This window comes from Pogona vitticeps, chromosome 3 (genome assembly GCF_051106095.1).
Source record: "Pogona vitticeps strain Pit_001003342236 chromosome 3, PviZW2.1, whole genome shotgun sequence".
NCBI lineage: Eukaryota > Metazoa > Chordata > Lepidosauria > Squamata > Agamidae > Pogona > Pogona vitticeps.
This window is the reverse complement of record NC_135785.1, coordinates 201,174,400-201,183,725: the sequence shown is the minus strand read 5'-3', so window position 1 is coordinate 201,183,725 and position 9,326 is coordinate 201,174,400.

Sequence of the window (9,326 nt, the reverse complement as noted above, 5' to 3'; positions counted from 1 at the left end):
GGAGAAACAAGTTACACAACTAGAACTGGACAGAACAGAGAGATAATGAGGAGAAAAACTATTTTGTGTGTGCATTTGTTGCATAGTCATTGCAGGCATGCAACTGTCTTCCCATTGACAGATACTTTGAAGGGTGGTTTGCTACTGTGCTCATCATTTTCCATGGCCTGGTCCTCCTCATGTGTCTCCCGCTGTCACAAAGGGGCACCAGGGCCTTGGCTGCTATTCCTCTTTGTTGTCCTTCCACCGCCAGGCAAAGACCTCTTTAGTCAGGTGTGCTTTGGACAACTGACAAGACGGAGCTTTTAATGGATTGGTGCTGTACTTTTTTAGTGATCTGCTTTTAAAAGGCTTGTAAGTGTTTGTTTGTTTGCCATTATAATTTGTTTAACTGTGTTTTCATACCATAACTTTTCTGTTTTAGTTTGTATGGTTTAAAAAAAAACTTGTTGCAAGCTACACTGAGTCTCTGTTTCGAGAGAAATGTAGGATGTAAATCAAAGAAATAAATTACAGCATATCTAGTATTGCACCCATGCCAGAGTTAGATTCAAACATTTTGCTGACTAAGGTATGTGGTAATATGGTACTATTCCATGCACAGAAACTAAGTGATTCCTCTACCATCTTCGAGGGCAACAAGGCATTAGAAGGTAGTACAGGGGCCTTTTGGGTTGCCATATGTCCTCTTTTAGAAAAGACGAACCTCAAGCTGGATAGCTCAGTGGTTTAGGTGAGCCACCCAGAGTAGACGCTGTCTAAATGGGCAGGATACAAATATAATAAACAAACAAACAAACAAACAAACAAACAAACAAACAAACAAGTAAGTAAGTAAGTAAGTAAGTAAGTAAGTAAGTAAGTAAGTAAGTAAGTAAATAAGTAAGTAAGTAAGTAAATAAATAAATAAATAAATAAATAAATAAATAAATAAATAAATAAATAAATAAATAAATAAATAAATAAATAAATAAATAAATAAATAAATAAATAAATAAACTGGCTGCAGAGCCTGAGGCTGAGAGTTTGATTTCCCACTGTGCCTCGTATGTGCGACCTTAGGCAAGCTGCACAGTCCTAGGCCACCCCCAGAAGAAGGGAATGGCAAACCACTTCTGAGTACTTTCTATGTAGAAAACTCTGAAAAGAGTCGCCATAAGCCAGAATTGCCTTGGCACATATGATGATGATGATGATCCTCCATTTGAAAGGAGTCTAGGGCTATGCAGTCTGGGTCTGATTTAAGGGCTGAGAATCATGGCAGGAGATTAAGGACCCAGGAGGCAGACACTTAAAACAGCTGATTCAGCAGACACTCAAAGAAAACTGGTCAGTCGTCCCCACTTGAGTAAGATGCACTGGAAATTTGTTTAATTAAAAAAAGAACATTTCTTATTTTGCATCTGAACACATAAATTAGCATGTCCAACTTCGTGCAAATCAGTGGCCTATTTCGTTCCCCATTTTAGTATTAAAGGCCCTTCTTTTCAGTAATGTGTAAGCAGCTACTGTGCTCAGCACAACGTTACAATGTACCACATACAGAGGTCTCAAGCTGGCATAACCTTTCAAGTAGTGTAGTTGCTCATATAAATCCAGATTAAACTCTTGGGATTTGATTGTTCTAAGTAACTAATATTATTATTACTTGTAGGAAAATATCCACTGTAAACTTCATGTAACTAACCTGCAGTGAACTTCTTGATGGATTTGGTAAAGAAATATGAACTGCCTTGGGTTGGTGAGTCAGAAACAAGAAAGCTATCTGTGTAATAATTACAGCTGCACATGAGGAAAACGTTAGTATCAGGGTCTTTCAACAGGCTCCTCTTTCAGTTTCAGGTTCTTTGGGGTACAGGTCCTCTCAGTAAACCTGAATGTACCCAACTCTTTCAGGTTCTTTATTTCAGATTTCCCCTTCTGAGTCTGGTGCTCAGTGCTATTAAGCCCTACAGAACCCTAAAAACTACCCCTGCCCTCCCCCCCAAAAAAGTAGGAACAAAGCAACAAACAATCATCCACTCCACAAGTGGGCAACAACAACAAAAATAATACATGAGAAAGAAAAATCAGCCATCCACAGACCTATGCAGGCACTAACAATATTTTAAATTTCACATTTATCATCACACCACCAGCCTCAATTCATCAGCAGGAAACAGTACAGAGAAGAAAGAGGAACCATAACCATGTTCATAATTAAAATAATATTCGCACATACTAAGGGCAATATTCTCAAACTCCTCCCAGCTCAACCCCTCAAAATATAGGGGATTGGGGAGACAACTCCCCCTTCCACTACTTGGATAGCCTCAGTCCTGCAGTGCAGACAGAAGTCCACTAGGTGAAGGACAGGCAGCCAGGCACTCAACAATAAAGAAAATAGGGATACATCCCTCCAAACATAAATAAAATAAAAGGCAAACCCCTCCTCCCACAAAAAAAGCACAAAATATGAAAGAAATCAATACTTTTCATTAACCTCTCTTTCAGAATTCCAAATAATTTATATTTCAGAGAACCTCTGTCACAAAAGACTCTGAAACTGAAAGAAAGAGCATCTTTTATATTTTTACCCATTTGGGTGAACCAAGAAATCCTATCTGTAGTACGAATTTGAGCAAATGTTCTCTAAACACAATGTACATGGCCCAGTCAAAGTGATATACTTCAAAATCCACCAGTCCCATTGGTAAAAATGTCTAGCTGCTGGGTCAGTTTCAATGGGGATTAATGGGGCTTCATTGTGACTGGATCATGCCTCAACATTCTCTGAAATAAAGGCCCCTTCACTGAGGAGGCCTCAATATGGTGCTTTGCAGGAAGGGGTGGGGGAAACAGAGACAACGTTTTCACTTCTTCTGAGTGCTGGACACATTTGCATCAACCGTTTATAAACCTGTGGCAAGATTAAACATTCCCACTCAGGTTATACAAATCACACACCCATCAATGAGATGAAAGAAAAGGAATCTTTCTTTGTACAATGTGTAGTAAGAAATCATTGCATCAGTGGCTTGGTTTAAGACCGTGGCAACAGCGATGGTGGTGGGCAAGCTGCTGAGAGGGAATGGTATGCATTCATCTTTACACATTGACTGTTATAAGGCATCGTTCCGTTCCAGGAACTGTAGATTGTAAAAATGATATGTGCTTTGCGGTTTGGCACTCAGACAAAGCTTCAGCTCAGGCACCAGTTGAGCTGCCAACATCTGCAAATTATTATGGGTTCAGAGGAAAAAAAAGTGCCTTGGGCTGCAATGCTGACGTCATTAACTGGTTGCACCTACTGCTGAGTAACAGGGTGGAAATGTGGAGTTGGAGTACAGCCAGCATGGGTCACTGGGTTTGCTACTGAAGCAACATCCATGACAATAATTCTGTGCTTCGGAAGAAGGTGCAGCTAAATAAAGCAAGCATTGAAGACATGTGGCAATTTTATGTTGGGACTTAATGCCCATACCAACTATTTACAATTCAAGGTGAGGGAGGGAGGGAGGGAGGAAGGAAGGAAGGAAGGAAGGAAGGAAGGAAGGAAGGAAGGAAGGAAGGAAGGAAGGAAGGAAGGAAGGAAGGAAGGAAGGAAGGAAGGAAGGAAGGAAGGAAGGAAGGAAGGAAGGAAGGAAGGAAGGAAAAGACCTTAGGTTTGCAATCCTATGTGCTCTTAGTTGCTAAGCCCTATTGAGCACAAGGGGAACAATTTCTGTATAAATACGGATAGGGTTGCATTGTTAATCCAGGTTTCATGCAACTGTGTCATATCTGTCTTTTATAACTCTCTCTCTCTCTCTCTCTCTCTCTCTGTGCGTGTGTACGTACGTACATACGTGCATGCAAGCAGTTATGTGGAGCTTTCTTTATTCACATATTTGGCAGTAATTTTAATTCAACCAACCAGATACTGAAGGGGTTTACTGTACAATTGTGCAAGTGGAACAAGTCTCATGACTGGCAAGCCCAAGGCAGATGTTTGTACAGGGCACATTCTCTTAGCCAACACCTGTTCCACGAGCAAGTGCAAAGGCATCTTAGACAATTAAGCCATAGCTGCTGGGCAGCTGAGAAGCATTTGCTGGGAAAGAATCACCTGACAATCAGTCACAGGAGAAAAATAGGTTAGAGCCCAATAATTGGGGCTCATTTTTTGAATTTTTGCTGTCTGCAAAGAGAGATACTCAATAGACAAAACAATATCATTATTCAATATGACAGCAGCCCCAAAGTTCATAGTGCCCTCCGGACATGTGGGACTTATGCCACCCTGGGAATGGTAGCTGGTATTATGGGGACTGTAGTCCCACATATCTAGAGGACTCAAAATTGGGGAAGCAAGTCATAAGGGATTACTTTCGCACCTGAGCATAGATGTTTCCTCAGCTCTAAGTGATCAACAGATGTGGTAAAAAAATGCTGTGTTTTATTGTAGAAATTTCCAGAGGAATAGCTATGTTATTATATAGACTGTTCCAAGAAAAGCATCAGACATTCTTGTTGCATGTTAATGACTGAGAAGTTTCATTTGGCATTTGTGGGCTGCAGTCCACTTTTTCTTATGTATGAAATTTGAGTGATAGTGTTCATCCTGAGAAGGGAGTGAATAAATCTATCTCATTCCTCAAAACATTCTTAAGAGATTCTAGATGTGCATATTCAGCATTCGTAGACACCTGTGCATAATTTCTTATTTCATGTGTAATAGAAGTAAGGGATCAGAAACAGGGATCAGAAGATATTTCATTCCCAAACAATAGGTCTCTGTTCCTTCCTGGATCATATAGACTTGAGTGAGGAATCTTTTTTCCACGGAAGGTCATACTCCTATGCAGATAAGTTGCCTGGGGCCATACACTGACAGTGAGCAGGCCTACAGTAAGTATTGGCACAGCCAGAGTCAAAAGCAGACATTCCTTCCCTCATACAAGTTGTCCAACTCCAAAGTAGACAAAAGGGATGGGGATCTATTGTAGCTTCCATTTTCTAAGAAGAAGAATATTTTACACTGATTGAATGAGGCTGGCGAGCTGGATATGCTAGAAAAATGGGATATGTGACAGAGAGCATGATAGCTAAGCATATGTACCACCAGCCATGTCATACCTTTAAAAATAAAAATAAAAAAATCCTACCCTGTTCTTGATGACTGTCTAAAATAAGCACCTTCCCCTCTATTGACTCAGTTTTCTTCATTCACTGCTACCTCAAGGCCTGATTCACCACTCATGTACACTCCTAGCAATCTGATTTATGTCCTATTCAGTGTTACTAGAGAATGTTTCCAAGGAAGAAGGATTTAGATCTCCTAGCTCCAAGGATCACTATACTCTCCAGGTCTCTGAATAGAGTATTATAATACACCAACAGATCGGGTGATAATTAATCTACAGGATCCATTTTCTGCACAAGTGGTGGCAGGGCAGTGAGCTCTGTTATCTGAGTCCTCTTGTATGTTAGGTATGCCCGAACAGTCTCCTGCTCTTTGGCCTTTGTAGCCCGGTTGCTGAGCCAGGCAGATCACTGTGGGCCATGTCATGGCAAGAACCAGAAACACTAGTTCTGCCTTGCGACTTCCCATCACAGAGGTCTCATCCTCACCTCAGTCTCATTGTTAAAGGTTAGTTCCTCATCTGAATTATCTGAATCACACATCTAGATATGTCCTTTTGTGCTATATGCAGAACAGTTAGCCTGCCATAGGTTAACATGGTTAAAGGTAAGAGGGAAATAGTTTTCATTGGGATCCCTGGATGCAGGGCTGCTAATGGTTAAGCAACTTAACACAGTGCCAAGAGGCAAAAGTTATTATTTTATGGAGAGGACAGACAACCTTCAAGAGAGGGCAGAAACAAATTAAATGCCAGCTTCACACTTAGATGGTGCAAGTAGATAGAGGTTTAATAGATAGAGTGCTGCAGTAAGACCCAGGAGACCTTGGTTCAAATTCCCACTTGGCCAGGAAAACTCACTGCGAAATGGCACTGGTATATCCCAAAGACCATAGTAAAGCCACCATAAGTTGGAAGTGACTTGATGGCATGTAACAACAAGAACAATAACCCGTCCAAATACACATTGCTTCAAAATTTTCATGTCTGCACAGCTCATTTGTCAATGAATCCAGTGTTTATTTCCCAACAATCAATCACTGAACAATAGTAAGTTAATTTGCAATTTGCTGACCTGCTGAACCTTCGTGGCAGGAAGAAAAAAAGGGTCTGCTTCTTATTATGAAGGTGGTATCTTGTCTGTTTCTGCCCAGATATATCTCAGGGCTGATTGCTGCACTAACATATCATACCAAAAGATGCCATACGGCCTGTCTTATACCAAGCAGCTGTGCCGGCAAATATGTTAAAAACTGGGATGTCAGCCTTTCTTTAAAAAAAAAAATTACAGATCCAGTCTATAAGTAAAGCATGCCTATATTAAGATGTGACACCTATATGTGTATTTATTTTATGTATCTTGCTTTTAAAGGCAGAAAACTGAAAGGCAATCTACACCAAATGAGAAGTAGAACACTTCAAACATGAATGTTTTGTTCAAAACGAGCAAGGAAAGAACTAGTCCTAAACTCCAAGGAAGGGGAGGTGGGAGGTCGGAGGGGCTGTAGAGTGTTATGGAAGTTCTTTTCCATGGGGCCACCATGGCAGGATATGTTGTCATTGTGGCTAACCTAGGTCAAGGTTGTTGCATAGGTGGTGGAGACTAGACCAGAGCATTCCAGGTGCACCCCAAGAGTCATAGTAAGAGCCTGTGCTATCCTAAGAGCTCTCTTTTCCCAGACACACCTCCGCTACCCACAACCCAAAAAGGCCTTGCAAGCATGTCCGTCTGGAGATGATATACATGATTCTTTCCCATTTGTTTCAACGGAAGAGACATGTGGTGGTTTAAAAAAAAAAAAAACCTGATGGTTTAAACCCCAGCAAAACCATGCCCACATTTCCCACAAGGTGGCTGGATTCTGAATGTGGTAGATACTCTGTGATAGATCTCCCTTCATCCCAGGAAACAGAACTGCTCTGTAAATAAATTGAAGGCTTAAAATTTAAAAAGGAGAGAGAGGAAATTTAATCTATGTTCGGGGTTTTTACCTTCCTGCACTTAAAAGAAATGCGATCCTCAGCACAGTGGGCTGTGCTGGGCGTGTTCCAATGCCTATGCCTCTTACTGCCAACCTTTATTTTATTATTAATCTATGCTATAAATATTAATTAGATTTGTAGTCACAACATACTTTGAAAATGGTGCCTCTCAGGAAGTGACAATAATTCCCTACTGGACTTCCTAGCATCCTTCCAGAAATACAATGTCAGACATTTTCTGGGATGAGAGGTACTCTGGCTGTTAAACAGATGTGCCAATGTAGCTTGTAAACATGCCATCACCACAGTACCACATGCATTCCTAGAGATCAAAAGACCACACAGCTGTTTGAATATTCTGAACTTGATTTCTCTCTTTTTTTTCCTCTTTGCAATTTTATTGTTGCTGTTCGCATGGTTTTGCAGGACTTTTGGATGGAATATGAATTGCTTCTTTCCACATCTGATCGGTGAAAGATGGGTGGATAAACGGTTTTAAAATAAAACCTCTAACTGCTTAGAGCAGTAAAAAGAAAGGTTACTTACCTGTAACGATGGTTCTTCAAGTGGTCATTCTGTGAATTCACACAAAGGGTTAATACCAGCGCCAGCGTCGGTCCTCTCGGAACATTCTCTAGCTGCAAGAGAAAAGTAACAATGTTTAGGACTACCCCTACTGCGCACGCCCAGCCTAACCGTCCCTCAGTTCCATTTGTCCGCCACAGGCACTTGAACCTATAGAGATGCCAGTGACAGACAGACAGAGGGGAGGCCGGGCGGGATTGTGTGAATTCACAGAATGACCACTTGAAGAACCATCGTTACAGGTAAGTAACCTTTCTTTCTTCATCGTGGTCTTCTGTGAATGCACACAAAGGGTGATTAGCACGCTTACTAACCGGATGGTGGGCTGTCACTGAAGAACAGATGTTAGCACTGCTCTCCCGAACCTCGTTTCATCCCTTGCCCTCATGTCCAATCTGTAGTGGGTTATGAAGGTAGAGGCATTGGACCAGGTAGCGGACCGGCAGATGTCGGGCAGGTCGACGCCACGCAGTAAAGCAGTCGATGAGGCTACGGCCCTGGTGGAGTGGGCCCTAAGTCCCTCTGGGGGGTCTCTGCGGTTGAGCTCGTAGGAGAGAGCGATGGTAGATACAAGCCACCTAGAGAGTGTCGACGGCGAGGCTGGACAGCCTTTCTTTGGACCAAAGTAGCAGAGGAAAAGCCTGTTCGCCTGTCTAAATTCCTTGGTTCTAGATACATAGAAGGCCAGGGATCGCCGAACATCGAGCATGCGCTCAGCATTGGTAGCCGGAGACGGAAACAAGGTGGGGAGAATCAGTGGCTGATTTACATGGAAATCGGAGACCACCTTAGGAAGAAATGAGACGTCCAAGTAGAGCATAACCTTGTCCCTGAAGAATTGAAGAAATGGCTGATCAGAGCGAAGCGCTGCTAACTCACTAGCCCGGCGAGCAGATGTTATAGCCACCAAAAATAGTGTCTTCAAAGAGAGCAGCTTAAGGTCACAGGTAGCCATGGGCTCAAAAGGAGGCCTAGAAAGGGCGTGTAGGACCAGGTGAAGGGACCACTGTGGAATCGGTGGACGAATAGGAGGTCGAAGGTTAGAGAGGCCTTTCAAAAACGTCCTAATTGTAGGGTGGGAGAAAAGCTGGGAAGAGGGTGAGCCTCTGGGTTGGAAGAAAACAACCGCTGCCAAATACACCTTGATAGTAGAAATAGTAAGGTTAAAGTCAAACAGGTAACGCAAGTACTGTAAAAACGTGGAAACAGAAACAGGGGACGGAACGAGACCCCTCTGCTGGGTAAACTTCAAAAAACTTTTCCACTTGTACGCATACAAGCGAGACGTGGAAGGCTTGATGGCACTATTCAAGACTTCCTTGATCTCGGGACGATCTTCCACGCTGTCAGGTGGAGCGTTTCGAGGTCCGGGTGAAGGACTTTGCCTGCCTCCTGGGTCAATAGGTCGGGCCATAAGGGGAGGGTTGTGGAGTCCACTGCCATCTGGACTAGAGTGGGGAACCACACCTGCCGAGGCCAAAAGGGTGCAATGAAAATGGCCGGAATCATCGAACGTCGGAGTTTCACTAGGGACCTCTGTATCAGCGGAAGAGGTGGAAACATGTACAAGAGGCCCTGATTCCATGGAATCATGAATGCGTCGCCGAGGGAGTGTAGGCCGAGGCCGGCCCGAGATGCATACCTGGGGCATTTTGC